The following is a 24,399-nucleotide window of genomic DNA, read 5'->3' on the forward strand; positions in this document are numbered from 1 at the left end:
TTTTTTTTTTTTACTGGACTAATAAAAGATATTATATATCTTGCTTTTCATAGTTTTATTGATTTTTAGGGTGATCTAACTTGCAACAGGATGCAGTGAAGAACATCAAATTCTGATAAGCCATTAATTCATAAAGTGGAGGTCATATGGAAGATGATAATGAGTTACAAAACTGTGGTCAGTACTAATGATGGATTAGAAAGAATCATTAGCTGTTGAGTTGCATAGCAGGTTGCTTTTACTGAGAGCAGAAGCCTTATTACATTGATGGGCAGTATCAGAAGGGACTGGAAGACTTCACTTGTAAGGAGCAATGCTTTGACCCCAGTGGACTAGATTAGCTCTAACATAGTGATTCTAATGAGRGGTAAATTTACAGAAATAAGTAAAAAATGTGTTTGAGAAACAGGGAGGGGGATCAAAAATCTTGGCATCTAAACACCTGGATATTGTACCTGGTTGTGATTCTCAGGGAAAGGTTAGCACATACTGAGGAAGAGTGTCTGCTTATATTATTAAGTATAAACAATGTGAATTGATGAACTTGCATGTGAAAGACTGATAGGAGCTTGATAAAAAGTTTTAGATGTTTCAGAGGTCATTCATACGGTGTGCTATATCTGTGCTTGAGAGAAATGTTTTCTGTATCTGAGTCTCCATATAGGTTGGAACCAACTTCTGATTATGTCATGATGGAGAAAAACCCTCTGCTTCTCAGCTATCAAGATTAAATAACTGGCACTAAAACTGATTTATTACAATACATGCTTAAAATAACTCCTATTAGTGTCTGGCCATAGAGAAGAACTCTGTGGATATATGGATGTGGAAGCCTGTGTGCTTTCACTTGAAGAGGTAATTTCAGAAGGCTGCCTGACCCGTGTTTGCGCCTTGCTTGATATACAGAAAAGATTCAGGACCTTCCTGATGATGCARTTTCACAGTGTGGTGGCAAAATTAGGAAGGATCGAGTTCAGGAAGGGCCAATAATTAGAAAGTTCTGAATTTATACAGTCTGTTGAAATGAATGTTCAATAATACACCTTCTGGCTGAGTTTTCTTAAGTGTCTATTTACCCAGTGCTCCTTCATGCTTTTCTGCATCCTTCATCCTCATCCTTTTCTTTTTAAAGGGGTTTCCTTTTAGTCTTTCGGTTTTTCCTTCCTCCAAGTTGCTAAAGGCTCACAAAACAAGTGTGATATAATCAATTTATACAAGGCAATTTTAGCAGATTCACTAAATAAATTGCTCTATTTGTTAAGTTTAAGGATGAATGTTGGTAATTCGTACAGCACACTTTGCCTTTCTAAAATAATCTAAAGGAACATCACTCTTCAGGGTATAGGGGAGCAGTTGCCTGGATTGGTTTGTCCCTCATTTCCGAGAAAGCTGGAAAGGAAAGACTTGATAGGAGGCAGCCTGGAAAGTTCACTTTCCAGGACTGCAGTTATTTTGGTGGGTCTTGCTCTTCCTAGGCTTTAGTGGCGAGATACGAAAAGGATGGATGACCTGCTTTGCCAGTCTGTGCACATCCATGTGGTTTCTCTGCTTCTGAGGATAATTATCTCTCTCTTTTTTTTTTCTTTCTTTGCTGAACTGAAAATTAAGCGAAAAGGTCAGCCTGAAGAATTAGCAGAGTTGCCTGTCCACTGCTCTTAAACCTGTGGTGAATAGTGTCCCATTGTAAGCCAATAGTAGGATAAAAGATGGTAAAATGTTTCTGGRTGGTACAGATAAAACGCAAACTCTCTGCATGGTGAAACAGGGATCTGACAGGCGCTTTTGACATAAGGAAAATCTCTCTGCTGTGGATCAGTATTTAATATGCTCTCCCAGTCACATCAAACACAGTAAATCTGGGAGTCAAGGCTTGAGCAGCTGTGCGCTGAACACGTTCAGATGACCTGCAAAGACACTTTCCTTTCCTGCACCCCCTTGCTCTCTTCCAAAAAGCAAAAAGGACAGTTGCAACGTAGGAGACCCTTTCCAGTCCCCCATGTGATGCTTCATGTGAATCTTTTAAGCTGCCTCAGTCCTTGTTGAAGGTCTGAGACTCGATACGATTTTTAAGAGCATTTCACAATCCTACCAGGAGTGGATGGGGAATTTATGTTCCAGATATGAACATCTGTGTGTATGTTCCCCATCGCAATCGCTCTGCATGTGCCTCTTTTTAAAGTCTGCAGTGGTATTTGAAGAAAATAATTTGAACTTCCTAAAAAATATGCTGCTGTGAGTTTTGTTTGTTTGCTGTATACACATATGGGAGAGAGATTTGTCTTTTGAAGCACTAACAAGAAATCCTGGCTCCACTGAAATATAAGACCAAGTGCCCACTGATTTCAGAAGAACTGAGACTTAACCACCTAAGACTCTTAATTTACTTTTATTTAAATTTAGAAAGGGTAAGTTTAGGAATATTACCAAGGTTTGCCTTTCGAAGCTAGGGAGGCTTAAGAGTTTGTATATGAAAATATTTGACAGTTTTTGCACGCTGAACTTCAGAAATAGACCTAATTTGATTTTTTGAAAAAAACTTAAACCTAAGCCTACTATAATTTATTTCTCGCTTTCAAATGAAAATAAAAAATGGCAAAATTTGTTTTCAGATGAGTAAACCTGCTCCTTGCAGAGCTTGAAACGCAAACATTGTGGCAGGAGGAACCTGAAAGTAAAACAGATTTCATTGTTCACCGTAGGAGAAGCCCAAGCTGGCAAATCGGAGAAAATAAACAAGGAAATACTGACAAGTAAACASGCTCTAAAATCATCTAACAGTGAGCTATTCGTAAACTAAATCTGGCATGAAAGTACAGGCAGACCAAAGAAGGTAAAAGAGTTCAAAGGGCGGTAGAAATAAAAATAATCAGGAAGGATAGCAGTTTTGAACTTCTGCAGCACTCAGGAGGGACAACTTTCAGAAATTTGACTCAGATTTAAGAAACTTTGTTACCAGCATAAGTAACGTGAAACATTTTTGCAGTAGGGGCTTGAATTATTAAAGTTCCTCTATTACCCTTTCATCAGGCTTTTTTACTCTTCTTATGAAAGCTTCCCCCCCTTATCTCCTTCCTTGTTCTGGGGGGTATTTCATTGGTCCACTTAGAGTGGCTTTTTTACAGTGGGACTGTAGTACAGAACTTTGAAATGAGACTTTTGTTGAATATTTTAGCAAATGTCTTTTTCTTAATGTATGATTTTTGTGGAGATTCCAGCTCTTCTGGCATTCTGCCCATTCCTAGCAAAATGATCAAGCGTCTTAGCTCATGAGACTCCAAAGAGAGATGGATGTTTATGTATATGTATGGTAAATATGCTTGTCGTGTATCAGTGGGAAAAATTGTGGTGTTTCTGGAAGTAGCTTTCCACTGAATATTCCACAAAGAAAAGTCAAGAAACCTTCACAATTGCCACATATAAACAGAACTGTTGTAGAATTAGACATCTTTTCTTTTTTCTTTTTTCTTTTTTCTTTTTTCTTTTTTCTTTTTTTTTTCATTGTCTGGGGCTTGGTGTTCTCACCTACTGGAGAGCATATGTCAAAAATTGTTTTTTATCCATTACTATTGCTAAATAGGCTTGACATCAGACTAAATGATCTGGACTTTTTGATCTTAGCAGTAATGCTTTCCTCTTTGCCTTGYAAAGCTGCTTTTCCCTATGGACGTACCTATCAGTTTCTGCAAGGTAAAAGAAAGTAAAAGCTGAGCTGAAGTTAGTTTTGCTTGCTAGAGGACATATGTACGTGATTAGGAACAAATAACATGTGAAGCAAATCAGCGTCTGATGACATGAAGTTCTTTCTTTTGCTTCCTTACCACATGAGCATGCTGTGTTTCTTACCTCCACGTTCTCACTTTGCAGATCTCCTAGGGTGCATCAGTGGGCTGGCATAGAGAAGAAATGAGCTGATTACAACTGCTCAGAACATTATGGATAAATGACTAAAAAATAATGGATTTAAAAAAAACCTTCTAGTCTAGTATTAATTTCACAGAGCAGCAGTGGTGCTAGATCTGCTCAGGTAGCCACTTCTTTTACTCACTGTTGGGGTGTGTGYGCTTTTTCAAGACAAGGCAATGGCACATTAATTGAATTTTTTTTCTGTCTCTCTCTGATGAAGTAAGCCTGGCTAGGCTGCACTTACTTGGATTAAATACAAGCAAAAATAAAATTCACATTGGTTCAGGAAGTTTGTTTTGTGGTTCTTTGGAAAAGAACATTCCGTCCCCTCTTTACAAAACCATACAAACAGTCTTTTGGCTCAGATGCTGTTCTTTGTAGATACCTTTAAATTATCTCTTGGTCATTTTGCAAGATTAAGTATCACAGTTCCTATTTCCTGGATAAATTCTGTCTTGTATACTTGTGCTTTCCCTTTGTAAATCACATCTGCAAATTTAGACAGGTAATATAATTTAATGTTCCAAACACTATTCGATATCTGCTGGTGGAAAAAAATGAACAATATAAATGGTATATGTAAACTGTAGGATAGTAAGCAATGTTCATAAATTAGTATTTATTCAGAAGTGGTTATATCTCATTGTAGAAATGATCATGTAAGTGACTTGTATGCTTGTTGATACTAATGGAGAAGAGCTMTAGAAGTATAGAGTAGTAGTAAAATATCCATGGTTATAAGGAATATTTCTTTATTCAGTAGCTCAAGAATGGCATGTGAGCTTTGTGGCAAGATACTCTTTKCATTTGTGCTTTAATTTTTTTAGGGATATTATTAAGCTACTTTGGCTTACTAGCTAAAGGAGTAGTGAGGGCAGTATATTTCATGTGGGTTTATTAGCCATTTCTTGCGCGTGAGAATTTGGTTCGAGCTTCTGAAATTATGAATAAGAGCAGGGAATGAAGCTTGTGCTGTGCAGCTTTAATCAAACAGGGAGAAATCTCTAGTGCCCTCTTTTGATAACATATTCAGTGGGACCAATTAGAGAGGATCTTGAGTGATGTTGATAGGTTATTGGACTGATTCCCTGAGTGGCCTTAACGCCTATTGACTTGAGCTCTTAACCAGAAGAGAAATGAAAATTATCTTGTACCTTGTAGCAAGTAATATACCCAGAGGATGATAAAAGCAGAAATATATGCTATCTGAATAAATCTCTGCTGTAACAACTTTGAAGTGAGGTGAAGGTTTGCACACGCATTAAGAAGTAATTTGTGAGAAAATGCTGTATTAAAAAAAACCTCTCCAACTTTCCACTTCCATACGTTTAAATACAAAAAGTAAAATACTGATCACAGTGTTTCTTATCTTTCTAGCAGAGCCTTTTTCCTGTAATTAAGAAAGCATCAATTTTTCTAATTGATGCCAAATCCARTCTGAGCCTCCCACACAATTATTTCCCTCCACCTCCCATCATTATCTGATATTTCATTTGCACAGTCATTATTCGTTAACTGTATTCATGTCCAGGGCTGCAAACAGTGAAATCGTGTTAGCAAGGAGTTGCGGTGGGACTCAGCAGTGAAATCTGTGTTTTTTGTTTTTTGTTTTTTGTTTTGGTGTGGAGGACTATTTTTCGTTGACTTTCAAAGCAGGATCTCAACATCTGTCACAAATATTGGAGCTACGAAGCTTTAAAACAATGAATACACTAGTATTTGGAGCTTTCTTTCCTTAGAATTCTTTAACTCCTCCACATTGCTCAATAAAATTAAATTTTACGTAAGAAGCTACAGAGACCACAAATTACTGTTGGAAAGGAGGTGTGGTCTTTTTCTGTCTTTTTAATATGCATGCATGCTTGTGTGTATGTATACATATATGTTATAGCTAAGCCTATTCCCCTGTCTCGGACCTTTATAGATTAGCCTGTTTGGTTTGGAGGTAACTTTCTACTGTATCCCTTTTTCCTCTTTGCCGTATCCTCGGGTGGCTGAGTCTACCCTCTTGCTTTTTTGTTTGAGACACACACACACACAAAGGTCTCCCCATGATTTCTCCGGCGGCTCTTTTGGCATGTTGTTTTTTCATTTTGATCTTGGTTCTTCTGAAATCAACAGCAGCCCTCTTTTACTGACCCACTCTACTGGCAGGTGTTGAATGTGCTAGCAGTAGTACCTCGCTCTCACCAGTGCGCTTCACCATTTGCACTCATAGTATTTCATTAAGAAGGTTGATACCATTATTCATGKTTTTTTCAAGGGAGAAAATGGGCATGAAGAGGTGAAGTCTCTTGCTTAAGGGCAGTGAACACATGCTAGTGGCTGGGAAATGTTATTCCATACTGCCTCAGTATGTGTTGGAATTTCCTCAACTTAGATTYCCTGGTGAATAAACATTGTCTACGTTCTCTTAAAATATTGGAATTTTAAGTTTTTGACAAAACTAGTTGGTCACCAGGTAAACCACTTCTGTAATCTGATTGTCTTAGTAAGCACTTTGATAATGTTGACTATACGTAGTAGCTTAATATAACACTTCATATATGAATATTGAACTATCAGATCAATTCAGATAGACTGAATCACCTATTGCTGCTTGCTCTTTTACTGTATTGACTTGTTATTGCTTCTTCCTAATTCTCTGCTTGCTGTTATATCAAACTGATCTGTACTTCTAAGTTGCTTTTAATTGGATTTATTCTTAAATGGCTGTGGAAGGGGTGTGATGGTGGATGACACCTCTTAGAGGGGAGATCCAGCCAAAACTGCCTTTGCCAGCAGGGCTCTGGATGGGCATTGTGCAGGTATCCAGACCGCGCGGCTCCTGTCCGTACATATGAATTCTTTTGGATGCTATTGGTATTTTAGGAATTTCACATCTGAAAGCGGCAGATGATCTCCAGCTGGAAATCTCCTCCTCTCTTACAGTAAAGAGAAATCAGATTTTAGATGTTAGTCCTTAGCRAGTCTAACTGGCAGCATTCAGTGGAATTTCAAAACTGAACCTGCTTCTTTTCTATTTTTCCAGCGAAAAATTTCCTTTTGGGCAGCCCCCCCTTCAAAGCGCCTCTGGAGAGGAGATGTCAGCCCCTTGAGCCGGATCAAGCAGCAGAAGGGACGGCATCTACCTAGGCTGCGGTTCCTATCCTAGGCACATGGCATCTGCATAAGTGGTCGCCGGTGAGTGGCACGTGAACGCCGCCGCTCCCCTTCTCCCTCGCCCGACCTTTAGTAACGGGCAACTTCTAGCAAACTGCGAGCTTCAGGTTGCAGAGATTTGATTGCCTGCCTTGTTTTTCCAGAAGGCTGACTGGTGAGCTTAGAGAAAAGGGGGCTGGTCCAGGTTGCCAGCTAATCTTAGGAGATCCTTCCTATTTGTTTGTGTGTTTACGGACTTTTCTTTCCCCTCCCTCCCGCAAATGAGTAACTTCCTGGTGAGACCAAACTTTCCATCTGGAGCAGTAGGTACGTTGCACTAGATAGTATCAGAGAGCTTTTTTTAATCAGAGAGCGGTTTCATACCCCGGTGCCTTAACGCTGCGTGGTCTGAAAATCCAAGCTGTGGGGCTCTGATAACAGCAGTAGTGACTGGCTTTTGGCAGCACAGGGATGATTAAAAATGACCGTGTGTGTGCGCGTGCGCTTGTACACCCTCTCTCCAGCTGAACGGAAAATGAAACTCTCCAAAGCCTTTTATGTAGCTSCTTTTTTTTTTTTTTWAAAGCTCTGTGTGGGTGTGCGCAGACAAACTAACTTCATGCCCAGCTGCCTTTTGAAGATGATATGTAAAGAAAAGAGTATGCGTGTTTTGACCTCTCATGTCTATCTTCAGTTCAACAGTAGTTATATCCCCGCTGCAAAACGTAATGGCTAGCACTTTATTTATTTATTTACTTATTGGATGGGGAGCGTGATTTCCAGTCAGTTCTCCCATCTGCGATTGCTATTGTTTCATCAGGAAAAAAAAAAATCTGCTTCTTCGAGCAGCTGGGATGCTGCGATTCTGTGTGAGCAAATGTGTGGGGCGCTGCCTTGCACCTCGTAACACCCTGCTTTGCTTAAGACGCTGCCGTGCTGGGCTGAGCGCTGTGGTCCTRGTGTTGCACTAAGGAATTACTGCTGATGAGATGCAGCCTGGTCTGCAAAACATGTTCGATGCTGAAAACAAATGYGCCCTTCGCTATAGCTAATCGTTCACACCCCTCTGCGCAGCTCAGTTGGGGTGAAGGAGACCCTGTGTYTGTGGAGGGAGTCCTCCTAAAGCATCCGGACGATACAGCTCAGCATCGGATACTGGATCGTTCTATGARTGTCAGATTTTGCGATTGGGGCTTTAAGCAAAACCACTTAAAGTTACCTACTTGAGATGATACAGGGAGCTCCTTGTAAGGGTGGGTATGAGAAGGGAAAGATAAGCCCAGGGCTCTTGTCCGAGTCCCTCAGATTTTTAACCCGTTGATAACAGTGTTCTCGTTAGCACGTTCAGGCGCGAGCGTGGAGCTGTACCTGMTAGCATGATTGGCAGCAGAGGCTGATAATTTTTCAGGGCAGTGTAATTTACAGTTTAATTCTGGCTTTACGCTGGAGGAAGCAAAGACCGAACAAGGAACTTGATGACGTATTTCAAGGTTCAACGGTTTAAAAGACTGGCTAAAACTAGGTATGTTTTCAGTAATGGAAAGTTTGGAATAGCCCGTTTTGCGCTATGGAAAAGCGTCCACTGTGTTTTTGCAGGTTGCAAGCGACACCTGCCCTTCAGTTCACATCCTTCACTTGCCACTGTTCCTCCTGCTTCAGTCCAAGCACAGCAGCTGCTCCCGGGGGTTGCTTGAAGGCGTATGCGGGCGCTTCACAGCGCCRGGGAGCTCCGAGCCCCAGGGCTTAAATAACGGAACAGCTCCAGTGCTATCTCTGGCAGCTTTTGAGGAAAAAGTTGTTAAAAYTGATGCATTTTTTTTTCTAGGTGCACAGAAATAGGGAAGGCAAGGTAGTAATTAAGCAGCGTGTTTTTATTTAAAACTGTTATCTCTTGGGTGTATGAGTGTTTTCTCACTAGTAAGCATTTTCAGTTATTAGAAGTTAAGAGACCCCAGACTTACAAAAGCCTCATCATTTTGGGTAGATAAAATTATTCTCTTCCATCTCAATAGAAATATATCTGTATCTTGGTCGGGACTGCCCCAGATTTGAGACTTCTTGCTGCCTGTCGTACCTGTGGTGACAGGCTGTCACAACTTTGAATGCCAGCATGGAGGGGAGCAGGAAAAAAAAAAACTTTGCGCACCTTCAGCGGGCTGGGAAAGTATCTCTGATTGYACGCAGAGGCTTCTTTCAGAAACTAAGATCATCAGGAAGGTGCACCGAAAATTCATTGTACAAATAACGATGAAGTCAGCCAACGCCTGTTTATCATGTCAAGTAGTGACGGTGCCGTGACATAAATCGCCCTGTGTGGTGAATGTGCCCGATTTGATGGGTTCATCTCCCCTGTTGTCGCATCCTTGTTCTTACACGTATAAATGTGCATGAGTTCAAATGCAGTTYTTCTGCTTTTGAGAGAGTTGTAGTAATACCATGGGCATGGACCTTGAAGTGCACTGTACCTAGAGATTGCCCTGAAGCTGGGGTTAGATGATGTTTTGCACTTTGCTTTAAATCCTGCTATGTTCTGGTCTGCTACTTGCAAGCACAGGATGTTCTTCTGAAATTGCAGTTTTAAACTCTATCTGTAACCTGAGTTCTCACATACAGAATTGTTTGCTGTTTTTTGTATTTACATAGTACTTTTCCTTAATTACAGGCATCCTTTGGTGTGAAGGCAGTGTTATATTGAAGTGATTGGCTGGTGCAAATATTGTAGAATCAGGTAAATGAACTTCCTTCCCCACTTCACCTCACAAAATTGCAAACCACCATAAGCCTGCAAGTGACTAATGATCAGCTATCAACGGACATTTTGAAACTCAAGATTAGCTTAAACTGTGGATTTAAACAAATAAAAAAAAAACAAACTAAGATACGGTCTTGTTTGCATAAATTTTTCTTAGATCCATGGAGTCACTAGGGCTAGATGAGTATTTCTGGTGGTTTCGTTGTAGCAAAATCTAATCTTTTTTCCCTTGATGGGAGTAAATGGAGTTAACCTCTGACAAAATTACTGTTATCTGCTCCTATCACCTTAGCTTGTGTTTAAAAAAAATAAAATCCCTAAAAGCCATTGTTTTCTAATTCTGTGTTTCAAAATGCTTGATTGCTCTATCTTTTAAACCCAAAAGACAGAGAGGGCRTTCTCCCACCAAGAGACCTAGCTGCTCGCCGGTGGCGGGGGGAGGATTTGTCCTTGGTAGAGTACGGAGGTCCGGGTGTCGGGAGCGCTGTCGTYGCGTGCGGGGTGGGTGCCACGAGCAAAAGCCGTGTTGCTGGCCGAGTGTCGTTATGGACGGTGGCTTTCCTGCTGCTGGGTAGCTGCGGAGGTCTCGAAATGATCGTCATCTCGTCTCTCAAGTGACTCGGGGAATGGTCTTGCTCTGTTCRGTCCGGATCCGGGGAGCGAAGAGACATCGTTCTTCTGATTTATGCTGAGTTCACGGTTATTTTACTGTCTCAGCCAGGTTATCCAAAATCATTAAGCTCCTGTGGAGTGAAAGAGGAGGTGAAGAAAAGGGACGGTGGGAGAGAAAGGGACGGGGAGGAGCAGGAGAGACTGTAGTACRGGAAATGGTCTGCTGTCTGCAGCAGCTAAACAGGCTTGTTTTTTGTTCACAGGTGGGGTGTTTATTTTSCAGATTGCAAAATAAAATGCAGATTGCTTTCCTAGTGTATAGGGAAGGGTGCAGGGAAGGTGGGGCGACTGACGGTACCTATGTGTAATGAAAGACGGCATTTGCCCGGCCCTTAGCTAGAAAGATTTCTAAATTAGTCTCCTCTGGTGTCCTTTTAACTCAAGGTGTAGCAGATTTTTTTTCATTGAATGCGGAAGCGTGTCCGTTCTCTGCTCTGGGCGTGCGTGCTGGGCTGCTGAAAATCAAGCTGGCACGTGAGACCTGGTTACCTAAAAGCAAGCCGAGCAGCCTCCCGGCGTCCGCCTTCCTCCCAAACCCGCGGGACTGTTTGCCTTGGCCTCCACCTCTGTTTGCGGAGGTTGCTGTGGTGATGAATAGCCCTCGCGGCGGGTGTGCGAGCCCGGGCGCCCGCGCCGCCGGGCTTGCTTCTTACCCGTGACGCAGTCGCGCCCATCGCGCGGCCCTGCTGCAGAGCCTGCGCGCTGGCGGCGGTCACCCGCTCCCCCAAAAAATGAGCTGAACGGCAGAACGGCTGTGTTGGACATTATAAACATCACTTCTACATAGTGAATTGCCTTCAAGAAGGTCCTGGAAATTTTATTTATTTAAAATTTCTAGTATTGCTCCTAGGGTGAGAAGCAAAAAMTAGTAAGCAAGACACTAGTGAAATGTTACGCTTTTCAGCAAAATATAAATCCCACTTTTCTGATCTGTACTTTCCCTCTTGCCGCTAGAAAACCCAATGAAACTAGTAAGAATGAATTGCCACCTGAAGCAGCTCTTGGAGCGCTTTCTTCCCTGTGTATTACCCTTGCTCCTAATGTGTGCATCGTACATAAAACTTCCAGGAAGTATTTTAGGGAAAATTGTGTCTCTCAGAGATGATCCACCRACCAGGACAAATACAGTGAAATTAAAAGGTTTAGTTTTGCTACTCAATTCCTGTTTTAAAAAAGGGGGGGAGGGCAGGGAACGAGAATGAGTTTCTCAGTTCTGTGTCAATTCTCCATCTCCTAAATGGGAATAGTAATTCCTGGTGGTTTCATAGGTGAGGCTGAACACTTCCAAGGTTGCCTTGCTCTTGACTGCAGCAATAGTTGAGGATCAAAGAGGAAGATGAAAACTTGCTAATAGCACTGGGGGCTCTTGCAGTATTTGGAAGTGGAGTGGGTCCTGGCACCCTTGCAGAATGAGCAGGACTCCTTGCTGAGTTGGAGAACCAACACAGCTGAGATAGTGTCAGCTCCCTTTAGTGGCTCACTTAGCTAAAATCACCTTCACTAAGGAGATATTTAATTATATCTTCTAACACCCTATTCARGCTCCCTTCCTGGATTTTTGAGAATTTGGAGCTACAGTTAATAGAGTAGAGCCAGCATTTACAAAAATGGCAGGATTTATGCTGCTATTTGTGTTTTTTGTTTTTTACTTACTGGCACATTCTGCAAGGGTATCATTGCACCTACAGTACTTCTGCAAATTCATTTGTTCTGTTTCAGTTTGTTCTTTTGAAATATTTTGTGATGAATGAGTTCACTTTACAAGTGTGCAATTAGCAGCAGCTGTTCATAGTTGTGCTTCAGATTGAATCCATCTGGCAGTGGGCTCTTTAAAGTGCAAGTTTCASATTGTCAAGAGAGCTGACACCAGAGATTATCTGGGTGCTGTTTGCCAAAAAAGTATAAAATCTAAAGGAAATGGGCTTGGATGGGCTCTGGGATATCCCTGGGGTTTCCTCTCTAGTGCTGTGGTTTCACCTGGTGAGAGGTGACCTATGTGACTTAGAGCAGCCCTGCTGACGTACAGATAGGTATTCAGATATAGGTTGTATAAACAAGTTGGGAGAAGAATAGAAGCAGGCTTTCTAGAAACCAGTACTTGCTACTTGTGTATTGGAGATTGTTTGGGACTTTTTCTCTATTTTTCTTTTTTGTTTAATCCTGACCCTTCAATGAACCTCCATCCCATGATGACATTAACTGTTCTTATAATTTTATGCAAAAACTTGGGGTTCCTAGTAAAGGTCTCAGTAAATTAGAGAGTGGATAGGAAACCTGGCTGACTCTWGGCCTGCTTTCCCTTGGTCTAGCCTACAGGCAACTTCTAGCGCCTACCTCCTCCCCAATTCGTTAGCCATCAAGATGCTAGTGGGAGCACTGGGCTTGTGCTTTGGTTTCTACATATTTATATGATAAACGTCTGCTGCCAGTAGAAGCTTATTGACCAAAATACTTCTACTATGCAGTCATTTTCATATATAATTTTACTTTAGAGAAGGCAGCTTGGAGGAGCAGGGTCAYGCTTCAGAACTCTTCTACCCCTGCAAAACTCTCTTATTTTATCAAAGGAGGGCCGCACTTTATTTCTGGGTTCGGGGCTCAGCCACGGTCTCCGACACTGGCGGGTGCTCGGGTGCGGAGGCAGTCAGARAGACGCTGTCTCGGTACCTGGTGTGGCCACGGCTGCTCTTCGAGCCCCCCGAGCGGAGGCAGGGGCCGTTCGTGCTCGCGTTGCCAGCCACCAGTGCAGCTACATCGCTGCAGGATTGCTACTGTATGTGCCAGATCAGCAGTTTAATTAACACTAAATTCAGTGCTGGCAGAAGCATAAAGGAGGAGGAGAAAGAAAAACCCCAAAAAGAAAACAAAAAAGCTCTGGCTTTATAAACTTGTGTTTTATGTCAGTTGAAGCCAGTACAGTATATTTGAAAAGAAGTTTTTTTTTTTGTCTTACAATAAGACAAAAATGTCTCAGCTTTTTTTTTTTTAATACATAAAAAGCAGCATTGTATATCCTGAAGTCTGTTACTGCTCTGTACCTGATAAAATACGATTTTTTTTTAATGGAGACTCATTAATTTGTTCCACATGGAGATGGTAAAAATTGCACTTTGAGTGAAGAGATTGATTGATGTTGGCTTGTGTCAAGAAAACACGGCTGGCAGAAGCAGTCAATACACGCTCTCTTTCCCCCCGAAAGTGCATTGTTTTCCCTGCATGTGATTAATCAGGGAACTTAGCGGAGGAATGGAATTGCTTTAGAGCTGACAGTATCTTGTTAATCTCTTTTTAAAATGCTTATTAGAGTTAAAATACGGTTATTACGATCTGGAACTGATTTGAACGCCCACTTTGGGCTTTGRATTATAAACATGCAGGATGTGTAAATTCGCTAGCTGCAGACACAGAGTTAAGTGTTCGGTTCTTTGCCATTTAACCTACGAAGGGGTAAAAGCTGTGCGCGGTCAGCAAGTGAAAAACGTTGTTGTGCGGACTCACAGGCAGTACGTCTCCCTGCAGCTAGYGAACAGGCGTAGCTAAGAAAAACCTTCCGGAGCAAACCGCTGTAGCTAGCGAAGGCGGACAGCAGCGCTCTTGTGTGGCGCGCTTTGCTGTGCGTGCTCAGACCTCTGGGAAGGGGTCTTTGCACAAAACTTTTCAAAATTCGCAAGTTTGACCTCGGCTGGGGGATTTGACAGAAGAGCGGGCAGGAAAACTTTTCTTGCCCTTCCCACTTAGAAAGTGGAGGCCGACGTGGAGAGCGCTCTCGCGCCCCGGTGAAAAGCATGGGCTTCCCAAAGTCCAGACGGCGTACGGTGCCATGCCTAGCAGATACGTCGTCCCGACATTGATTTGAAGAAACACCCTAGCTGCCTAAGTAGGAAGATGATGAATGAAATTCTCAATATCTTATCTAGACTACGCTGACAATGAGGGTGATGCTACTAATTCTTTAAAAGCAGATTATTTTCCTTGAACTTTTTTTTTWAAAAAGTTTTCATCACTATGATGATATTTTAAGCAGAGATGCCGACTGCTGTTCTGTATCTTCATTCTTAGTTTATCACTTGAAACTGGACATAAAATGTATTTCTGTCGAAATCTGTGGCTGAATGTTTAGTTTCTGGATCTCTGATGAGCATGAGCATCATTAGTACTGTATAAAATTTTAAATTTATCCTGCTTCATGTTTTCATTAGTTGTTGTGAGTAACATTTTAGTAGCTGGTTGAATTCTTTTGTCTCCTTCAGCTGGAATAGAAAAAAGCGACAATATTTAAATCTGAATTAACTGAAGAAGAAATTTCTAACTGCTGTCACTTCCTTGCCTCCAGCACTTAGTCAAAGATTACCCTGCATGTAAACTCCAGCTAGTACCTTCTCAGAAACCTCCTTCTGTTAAAAAAAACCCTTTGGTTGCATGAGGTATGAAAGACTGGGATTACAGACTGCATTTTAATATGTGGCTGTAAAAATGTTCTTTATCTGGCCTGCAGTCGTAGCGTGGTCCTGGAAATAGAGAGCTGTGAACCCATAAGGTACAGGCAGCACTGACTGAAGAGCTCTGTAATCTCCGTGAATCATTGCAGTGCCTGGTGAAGGCTTGAAATTGTAGTGGTTGATCCAATAAAGATGCAGTAGACAGCAAGACATTCTGAAGTTACTTGCAACCCAGTTTTCATGTATAGGTAATTCAATGGAGACGTTATTGTGGCTCCTTAGTTTGTATTGTAGCTGTTTCAGCAGAATCTCAAATACTCTTTGCTATCCTTTGGAGGCAGAAATTCCTTCTGTTTTGTATTTATTTTGAAATTGTGTATGAAAAATCTGCTGACATACAGACAAAATAAGACTATCATAATGTTTAGGGCCTAATCTTAACCTACAAGATAATGCAATATAGAGTATAAATGAGTTGTTTAGGTCAGTTGACTTTTTTTTGAAATCTTTTCAATGAGTAAGGTGAAATACAGACCATTAAAAGCCATGTTGCATTTTTTAGTATTCTCTTCTGGATCTAGGAAGATTTATTTATAAGTAAAAGCTTTTTGATATTTATTCATATACTGTATTCCCCAGAGATGTTGTATAAGTATGCTGTGTAACCAAATAGCATTCTGTCATGTAGTATTAAATATAGTATTACAAGCAGTAAGGTGGGGTAAAGATGAGCTAAAGATAACATTCACTTGTTCTTCATTTTGGATACTTAATTATAAAACTTACATTTAACCAATATACTTCAATCGTTTCCATAAGCAAACAATGCTGGAATAAAATTATATTGCGTGAAATTGCACTGGGCCGTATGAAATGAAAATAGAGAGTTTACCTTTTTGGTGGAATGAGTGTTTTGACGTTGCAGAGAAGCCTCTGCATGTTGCTACTTGGAAATCCTCAATAGCAAGCTAAATTTTGAGTTACAGCTGTATGTTCTTGTGATGGCGTATATATGTTTTAAAGAGCAGAGACACGTGAGAGTTTCCTGTATCCTACCATCTCTTCTCTTTTATTGCACTGGCAGTACATGTTAAGTCACCAAGTAGCTGCCTGAGGAAGTATCTGGAGCTTTCTGGGAGGAGAAGGAACACTAAGAGCACATGCACTTGTCATCGCTGGCGTTGGGTTATTTGCTGCTGCTGTTCTCTTTGTGATTGCTCATCCAAACACATGGGCTGTTCAGTGAGACAGGGCATGGATGGGCGACTGAGTCACACTCTGACTTAAAAGAATAGCCACCTTCCTGCCGGCGTAATTAAAGTTTCGCTCCACAGTTGCCCTACAGTTAGGCCAATGCAAACCTGCAAAACTRGGTTTTGTGGCCAGTGCTACTCTGTTTTGAAGCTGGACGTGCAACAAGGCATCTTGTTTAGTACTGAGCTCCTGGATAGTCATCTGATTTAATTTCTTTCATTCTGTGTGACTTTAGCAAGAGCCCTTGCTRTTGCAGTATGGGTCTTGCAYATGTTAGGCAGCATTTGCAGCACGWAACAGTGCTGTGTCTAGGTTTTTTCTTATGTGGCTGAATAGCATTTAGGGCAAAGAGGAGAACGCTATTGCAGACTGCGTTGGTAAATTGGGGTCTGAGCTACCTAACAACTTGTGTGTTAACTGTATGTTCCTACATACAGTTGTGCTGAGCAGTATTACAACATATTTCTGAGAAGCTTCAGAAATCTGTTAGCCTCTCTTTGGAGGGATGTGCAGCTGGCCGAAACTACTAATTCAYGTAATGAGTTGGAATCCAGAAAACTTTGCATGATAGGTGTGTTCCTTAGAATAAATAAGGAAATGTGAATTCTTTCTAAGAAAAGAAAGGGTAAAGTTCAGKATACTGGCACAGCGTTGATACAGTTGTACAGTTTTATAGCATTTGTCTGTAACACTCAGATTAGGTTTCAGCTGATAAGAAGAAAGGGTATCACTTCAGGTTTGGGTATCATTCCTGCTTCAGTTTTCATACTGATCCCTTTTCAGAGTTAGGAAAGGTTTTTTTTTTCTTTTTTTTTCTTTTTTTTTTGAAACTGCTAGAAAAGGTCACAAAGATCTGTGTTATGACATGGCCAAGCATGAAGTATTGGCTGCTAACAAATGCAAAATATTAAAGCAAATGAATCACACACTTGAGTCATTATGGTTAATTGTGTATTGCACAGATAAGCATATTCTTTCTTATTTCTTGTCTATCAGTTCTCTCATTTAAATGAGGCTATTGTCTTTTCTTTCCTGCAGGAAAGCATTTTTATTTTAAACTTTTTTTTGTATTCCTTTTAAAAAAACTTAGAATATTTCTTCTGTAGATGTTGAATTGTTTCTCATTCTTATTTTTGCTGGGAGATAAGGAGRCCAAAGGAAATCCAATCAGAACTCTCTTTATTTAATTGTTATTGTCTATTATGTATAAAGCAGTGTTTCATTTTGAAGTATTTCATTGTTTACTGGATAATGTTAATTGACAAATTAGGAAAATTTTCCAGTGTTACCACTGAAGGCATTTCRAATGATATTTTGCGCATCCTTACTCATAAAGATGTCTTTTCCCCATCACTTTAAAAAGCATATTTATCTGAAAATGCTTCATTTATTATTCATATGGAAACTACATTTATTTAAGAGGCTGCACTTTAAGGCACAGTCCTCTTTCCCTGTCCCCTCTCTTATTAGTGCATGTGTGTGTGGTTTCTTTTTCTTTTTTCTTTTTTTTTTCTTTTAAAGTGCTCTAGGTATCCATCCATGTGTGATCATCTGGTTAGGCTTGCTTCCCTTCYTTGCTGGCAGAGAGACTCCGATTAGTGAACAAGCAAAATCAGCAAAACCTTTCAGGCACTGTTCTTAACTTTTTCTTAAAGGCTACTTTTGAAGCTCGTATTTGATCCTTTGGGTTATTGTAAGTAAGGGGGAAGAGTTTGCAACGTCTGTTGCTATTGTGGCATTTCACCTGTGATTTGAACAGTTGCTGTGTGATCTGTCCTTTGCCTCGGTAATACTCAAGTGAGGTCAGTGGTTACAACTCTTTAATCAGCTCTTTAGTCCTTTGGCTTTGTGCCTAAAACTTGTGTAGCCTTGAAAAACTAAACTTAAGGCATGTGTATCCCATCTGACTTTCTGTTGCTTGTAGTGTATGTGCAGGGTGTCACTTTTTACCCTAAATTGCTCTGTACTCAGGTGTTATGTGCTGCATTTGCTGTTGAAATAACAGAGCATGACTGTGTCATTGATTTAAAAAAAAAAAAGGCGAGATCAACTTTGTGCTGTACCTAGAAGGCTGCATGTATGATATAAAATTACATAATGCTCCTCCTGACACTTGCAAAAATCTCTGTGGGAAACGAGTGTGACAGAAGTTTGGTAGGGGGTTAATAGGTGCAGYTGAAATGTTATGGCATTTTGGTGTGATACACATCAGTGATTTTTATGTAATCAGTTTTCATTATCTTGCAGTGCTACAGAATATATACGTTTCTCTGCCCCCGCCCCTTCTTCAAAGCAAATTGGAAAATGTAACCCTGAAATTCCTATTACTTTCACTAGGAATTCTGTATATTCTCTATGCTGCTTTGRAAATCTGTTGTCATCTTTTTGCTCTTTATTCTTGATTTGCATGCTTAAAAAWGGCAATAAGTTAGTATGCACACATGCATTTTAAGTGCTTAATGCTCATGTTATCACAGTGTAATAAAATTGACCTTGGTCGTACAGCTTTTGAAAAGACTGAATTTATTGTCTAGATGTTTGCCTTGTAAACTTGAGCTCCTTCCATCAAAATACTCAGGGATCTAATTTTTTAATGCTAAATTCCTGATTACTTCAAATAAACTAATGCTGATACTGGGTGTAGCCACACTTTCTCTCCCTTATTACAGCAGTATTCACGACTGTAAAATTATAATGCAAGTGGATAGGTGTTGCACAGAAACAAGGTAAACCTTTACCAATTCARTGAAGGAAATCTTGGTTAACGTCCTTGAAAACTTAGTGAGGACCTTCATAAAATACTTAAACTYGCAGAGAAAATGACACCTCTTTGCTGATATGCAAAGTTATTTGTCATCTAGGGGAGAGGTAAAGCAGCACCTTAAGTGTCAGTCATGCCTGCTCTGTAGTTAAGCTATTTTTAYCTAAGGTGGAGCTTTGAAAGAATGTATTATTTGCTATTTGAGGATTTTTTTACAGAGTATTTGATCATCATTTGTTGAAGTGTATATAAAAAAAAATTATATGGCATACAGCATTGATGCATGTTAGATTCTTGGCCCTTTAACTACTTCCCAAAGCTAATTATCAGTACAGTGTGTTGTGAAYGAAGACTTTCAGGAGAACTTAAAGCATTAGTAGCACCAATACTCTTAAAAACTTCAGAATCTGATTACTCTGAGATGCTGAAAATGTAATAATCACAGCAACCTTAGGCTTTGTTTGGAGTAACTTTCTGACAATAAACTACAAGGTCTACATGCTTCTGTTTGGTTTGTTGACAAAAAATTGTCCAGCTCAGGCTGATCTTAGCTACAAGTCCACAACCTTAATCCTGAGGGTCTCCCATCTAAACCTTTGGATTTTGTTCCCAAAATAACGCATTGCCTCTAAACCTTGTTATGTGCTGAAAGATACTCTAAGCGATATGTAGACTCTCAAGTAGATGCTATGGTAAATAACTTTTTCRAATTTTGTAGGAATGATAGAAATTGGCTTAAATCTGATCTGAGAAAATTGTTTTTACTGGTTTATTTATCAAACTGAATTTAATTTTGACTAATGAAGAATTACTTGTTCTTCATGCTGTACTAAAATAATGTTTCTGAACTAAACTGCACCTAGAAATGCCATCGCCAGTGAAGGACAAGCTCTGTGCCATGCCTGTACTGAGAATGAGCAAAGACCATTCCAGTTTRTGCAGGCTGGAAAAATGAAACACTGAGATATGAATTAGTGAGTGAATCAYGGTGAATCCAGTTGAAAGGGAGAATGAGACACATTTTTCTTGAGTCACTGTTTTCTTTATGTAAAAGAAACTTTTTTTTAATAGGAAGCAAGATATCTGTTGTGAAGATCATATGTAGAAGTGATGCTGAACTCAGACATCTCTAAGCTGGTACAGGCACTTACCTAGAAGTCCCAAAGTTATTTCTGGACTTTCCTTTCACTGTGTCCTCAGCTGTTGTAGGAGCAGCTTCTGTTTGAGCTTGGAGCAAATTAAACATCTGTGGTACTGAGTGGGAAGTGGGAATGCAGCGCCTTTCCTTTTGGTGCTTTTCTGTTAGCCAAACAGATCATTTAAGTGTTGTTTTCCCACTGACTTAGTGCAGTCATTGGTTGCAGGTGTAACCTTTACTTAGGACTTTGTGAATAGATTCTGAAGGTACCCGCCGAGTTTGGGAGGAGGGAAGAGGAGAGCTTTTTAAGGGGTTACATGTAGCCGTAGCTGTGCCCTGCCCTGGAACTGGGGAGGGAGGGAGGCGAGGAAGATGTGCCCTTCAGAAAGGAGCATAGTGTCCCCAGCGTGGATGAGCATGGGACCAGGTCTGGGCTCTGGCCCATGTCCTGTGCCCACAAACACTTACTTCCCTCTCGTTAAGTTTCTGTGGATGTTACCTCACTCACTGCAGAATGCAAATTGGAAATAAGGAGGTGGGAGATAAAGTGTGAGGGTCTGGACCAGCTAGAAGGAGGAAAGGAAAACAAAAAATACTCAGGCCCTCCCCAGAACAGAGAGTGGAGAAGGAGTGTGTGAGGCACTAGTGTAGTGTGCTTGAGATGATGTCCAGTCCAGTCTTTCAGCCTAGGACCTGAAGCATCTTTCATCCTCTTTATTTTTCTGCAGATACTGTTTGATAGTTGTCACCCACCTGGAGAGTGCCTTGAGAGCTGCTTGTTCGTTCTTGTTTCACTGTGTCTGTGACAGTGACAAAGATGACTTGGAAATCCAGAATCTSTTGGCATTTTAATTAAGGGTCCTGTCAGCTTTCTCCTGCTGCCTTTCACCCATCCCTTTGGCAGTACTCAGTAAAAGCCTTTCGTCAGCCACTGTCTGCGCTTTTAATTTGAGCCAAGGAGAAAAAACAACAACAACAACAAMAAACCTCTTTTCTCTAGTGCTCCCATTTAAACAGCGCGACACTGGCAGCACGGTGACTTTATTGGCCGAAAAGCTCGGCTGAACCTCGCGCCTGCCTTGCCAGCAAGACCCCCGCGTCGGCGGGCAGCGCGGCCGGCGGCAGCGGCTCTGGCCTCGGCTGAGCCTGTTTCTGCCTGGCAATTTGCCTCTTCCCCCCCCCCACCTCGCGCTCTTAACTACGTCATCTAGGGAGAAGATCGAGGACTTAAAAGTAGGAAGAAAACAGCTGCCCATCCCGTAGGGACAGAGAAGGGGGTCCTGCTCCCAGAGCAGGAAATAAGTCACAGCGGATCCAAGTATGTATGTTCTTAAATTACCTTTGCTATCTGTGTTTCTGCAGTATGCCTCCCCCCTCCCCCCACTGGAAAACTTTGACTTAACGTATTTATCAGTGCCTACTTGAGCAGCTGAAAAGGCCCAAGTCCAAGGTAACTGAGGACACCTTGTTTAGTCTAAATTTTACTGTAGTCCAAGAATAGAATCTCTTTCCAGAACGTACAAAACACTGTGCTCTGGTCTGCTGCACTGGAGAGACAGGGTTACAGCTGTGTTCGCCTCTTCACAATCACCTCGTGTTTGCCTCGGGTGTTTTCAGGTCACATAATTTCCCAACTTTCTCATAATTGTAATTTTTTTTTAAGATTGCCTGTTGMGCTGAGCTTTGAAGACTGTTTCGTGTACTCTCGCCTCGCTGTTTGCAGAGGAGGAAACACTGGCTTTCTTCACACACGACTCATGCAGCTGAATGTCTGAGGAAGACAACTACTGCAAGAGGGTTTTAAAATGAATAAATAAATAAAAAGGTTGTCAGAGGATCAGAGGAAATAATATTCAGGCTTCTGCAAATAGTAGGTTGCATTAGAAAACTGTATGGTTGTGCAGTTTGCTCTTACTAGCTGCAGAAATAGATTCTGGTTTTGAGACTCTTTCCTCTGTGTGGTCACGGTCACTGTCCGTGCAGGGACCTGCCTGGGCTGTCCCCTGCCTTGTCCCCCGTCTTGATGCACACAAGTCATGTCCTGGGGCTCAGTGCCAGGCTGAGGATTAGTGAATGGGGGTGTCTGGATGTACGGCTGAGGGGTGCTCGCGGGGGCCTGCTGCTTGTGCTACGGCAGGAAGGTGGCAAATGGGGCAGAAACCACTTGCAACCTGGAATTAGCGGAGTGGTRCAGAACCGAATTACTGCTCAGCTGTTACGGCATTTGCCCTTTTAAAGTGATTGCACTAGACTTGCCCCTGCCCCACCTCCGAATAGAAGATGGTGCATTTTGGCTTTGCAGTTGCTTGTGAGACGCGGTCTTCCCAGCCTTCAGATGTCAGCGTGCTGTTGGGTATTGGTGCCCTTCAGTGTTAGTTAAGGAGTGGATCGACCACACGTTCTGTGTTGTTAGACCTTGTCCGCATATGCTGTGTGGTCAACTCTTGACCAAGCTGTTAAGAAATAACTTTGTGAACGCTCATGGTGTTAAATGAAGACCACTTGGCCTAAAGTCCTCGTGCCTGCAGGAGCAGCTACATCGTGTTTCCCTCCAGTGTTCAGCCAGCCCCAGCAATGAATGCTGTGAATCAGCATAAGATTTTTTTTTYYTTTTTTTGCTTAAACTGTTTATGCTCCAATCCTGGTTAAAACCAGGAGAGGAGGGAAGTGAAAAAAAAATCCACATTTGTTTCACAGTCTCCTTTGTGTGACTGTTGTTTTTAATAGTTCATTTGATATTAAAAAAATATTATAAAATGATGTATCTTTAGGAGACCTATTTTGGCATTGGAGTAAGCTTTTAAAGTTTGAATTCTGAATTAAAACCTCAGTGATACTAAAACTTGATTTTTTTTCTTGAAGAAGTGAAGTTGATACTAATAAATGTTTTAAAGATACAATTTGTGGTTTCTACTTCAACTTAAAACATGCTGTAGCTTACTTTACTTTTTTTCCTCAATACTTGTATATTGGCATGAATATTCTCCAAAATTGGAGAGGAGAACTGTTCTTAGTCATCTTACCCTGCTGTCACTACTTCTAGTTCTGTTTTGCACAGCTCAGTGTGTTTGATTTTTGGTGCTGTAGTGCTTTATCTTACAATATTTGTGTTAAATAATTTAATTTGAATATTTTAACATATCCATGAATGTAGTTAATTACAAACAACCTTATTTGATCTTTTTGAGAGGATTTTTGCAAATTGAATGTGTATTTCTAAAGTGCCCGAAATACATACAGCAGTGTGCTGTGCATATTGACCCATGTTAAAGGATTCCCAGTTGCAGCTCCCTTGCATATGAGTGCCTTTTAACATGAATACAAAGTACCAGTTGAGCATAGTGTACAGCAGCTTCATGAGCAGTGGTGACTACTTCAGTACCACACTGATTGCTGTCCCACTTTTGGACTTGTGCTTCAGCATCTCTGCTGTATCCAGACTTTCTCCCTGTCTCCTTCCCTGAAGAAGGATGTTTCAGTTTCTCCATATTTGTAAAATGCTGTAGATTTTCCTTTAGTGCAAAGAAGGAATGCTCCTGGGAATTCATCACATTTAACTGGAAAAAGTTTTTCTCCCCTCCCCCAGCAGTGTTTCTAGTTACTTTGCATTAGAAACCTATCCTTGATTTATTTTAGTGTTACTTGTTTTTGCCCACCGATAAAGCTCTGATTGAGCTTTCAGAGCAAATTTGTGGAGATGATCTAAGGGGAGATTTTTCAGTGGCTAAATATGATGAGCAGCTGAACATGTGAAARAAACAACCCCATTTTTAGCTTTTCTGCTATTTGCACTGAAAGCTGAATTTTTTTTTGTTACCATGCTGTGTGTTCTGTTCAGAGATTTATATTGGTGTGGCTGAATGCTTGCTTCAAACTCATAAAGTTTAAATTCCTTTCCATAAGAGGTCACAGAGGCAAGCAGAAGAAGCTAGATTTAATGATTGATCTGGATGRTGTTTTGTTTTTGGTTTTTATCACRAAACACTTGAGGAGGAGAAGGCTTTGGATAATAGCAGCTGTAAGTTTGCAAGAGTCGAGTCTGGTCCTGAAGGTACTTTTTGTCTCTTTGGAGTGAGTGTACAGTAGGGATGTCAGCCCATATTTTGCTTCCACATTGTAGGTGTTTTTGCTCCAAAACAGTTTTGTTTGTAAGGATTACGACAGTGTTCCTAGAGTATAGAACAGAATTGAAATGCACAAAGTCCTAGGATTCACCAAAGTGTAAGTGGTTAGATGGTGGCAAAAGTACYATTTTAGCATCTGATTCTGTCTTGCAGTTATCTGTAGCTTCTGTCACTAATAGTTAAACCCTTGCTTTCATTAAGTGCTGTGCTAGGCA

General features: G+C 41.0%; 1 protein-coding gene across 5 annotated transcripts in view; it reads left to right on the forward strand.

The window, feature by feature from the left end:
- Positions 1–24,399, forward strand: part of EPS8 (EGFR pathway substrate 8, signaling adaptor) — a 139,168-nt gene that overhangs the window by 27,176 nt on the left and 87,593 nt on the right. For 2 of the 5 annotated variants that reach the window (XM_085324170.1, XM_085324176.1), the window contains exons 2-3: positions 6,935–7,086; positions 9,707–9,772. The exons of 1 other annotated variant lie outside the window; for it this stretch is intronic. The gene's annotated coding sequence lies outside the window, so the exon portion shown is untranslated. The remainder of the gene's footprint in view (positions 1–6,934; positions 7,087–9,706; positions 9,773–24,399) is intronic. 2 more of the 5 variants (XM_085324172.1, XM_085324173.1) reach the window with 2 other exon arrangements.

The sequence above is a fragment of the Rhea americana genome, unplaced genomic scaffold (genome assembly GCF_003343005.1).
Source record: "Rhea americana isolate MKP2758 unplaced genomic scaffold, rheAme1 scaffold_9, whole genome shotgun sequence".
In the NCBI taxonomy this organism is placed as follows: Eukaryota; Metazoa; Chordata; class Aves; order Rheiformes; family Rheidae; genus Rhea; species Rhea americana.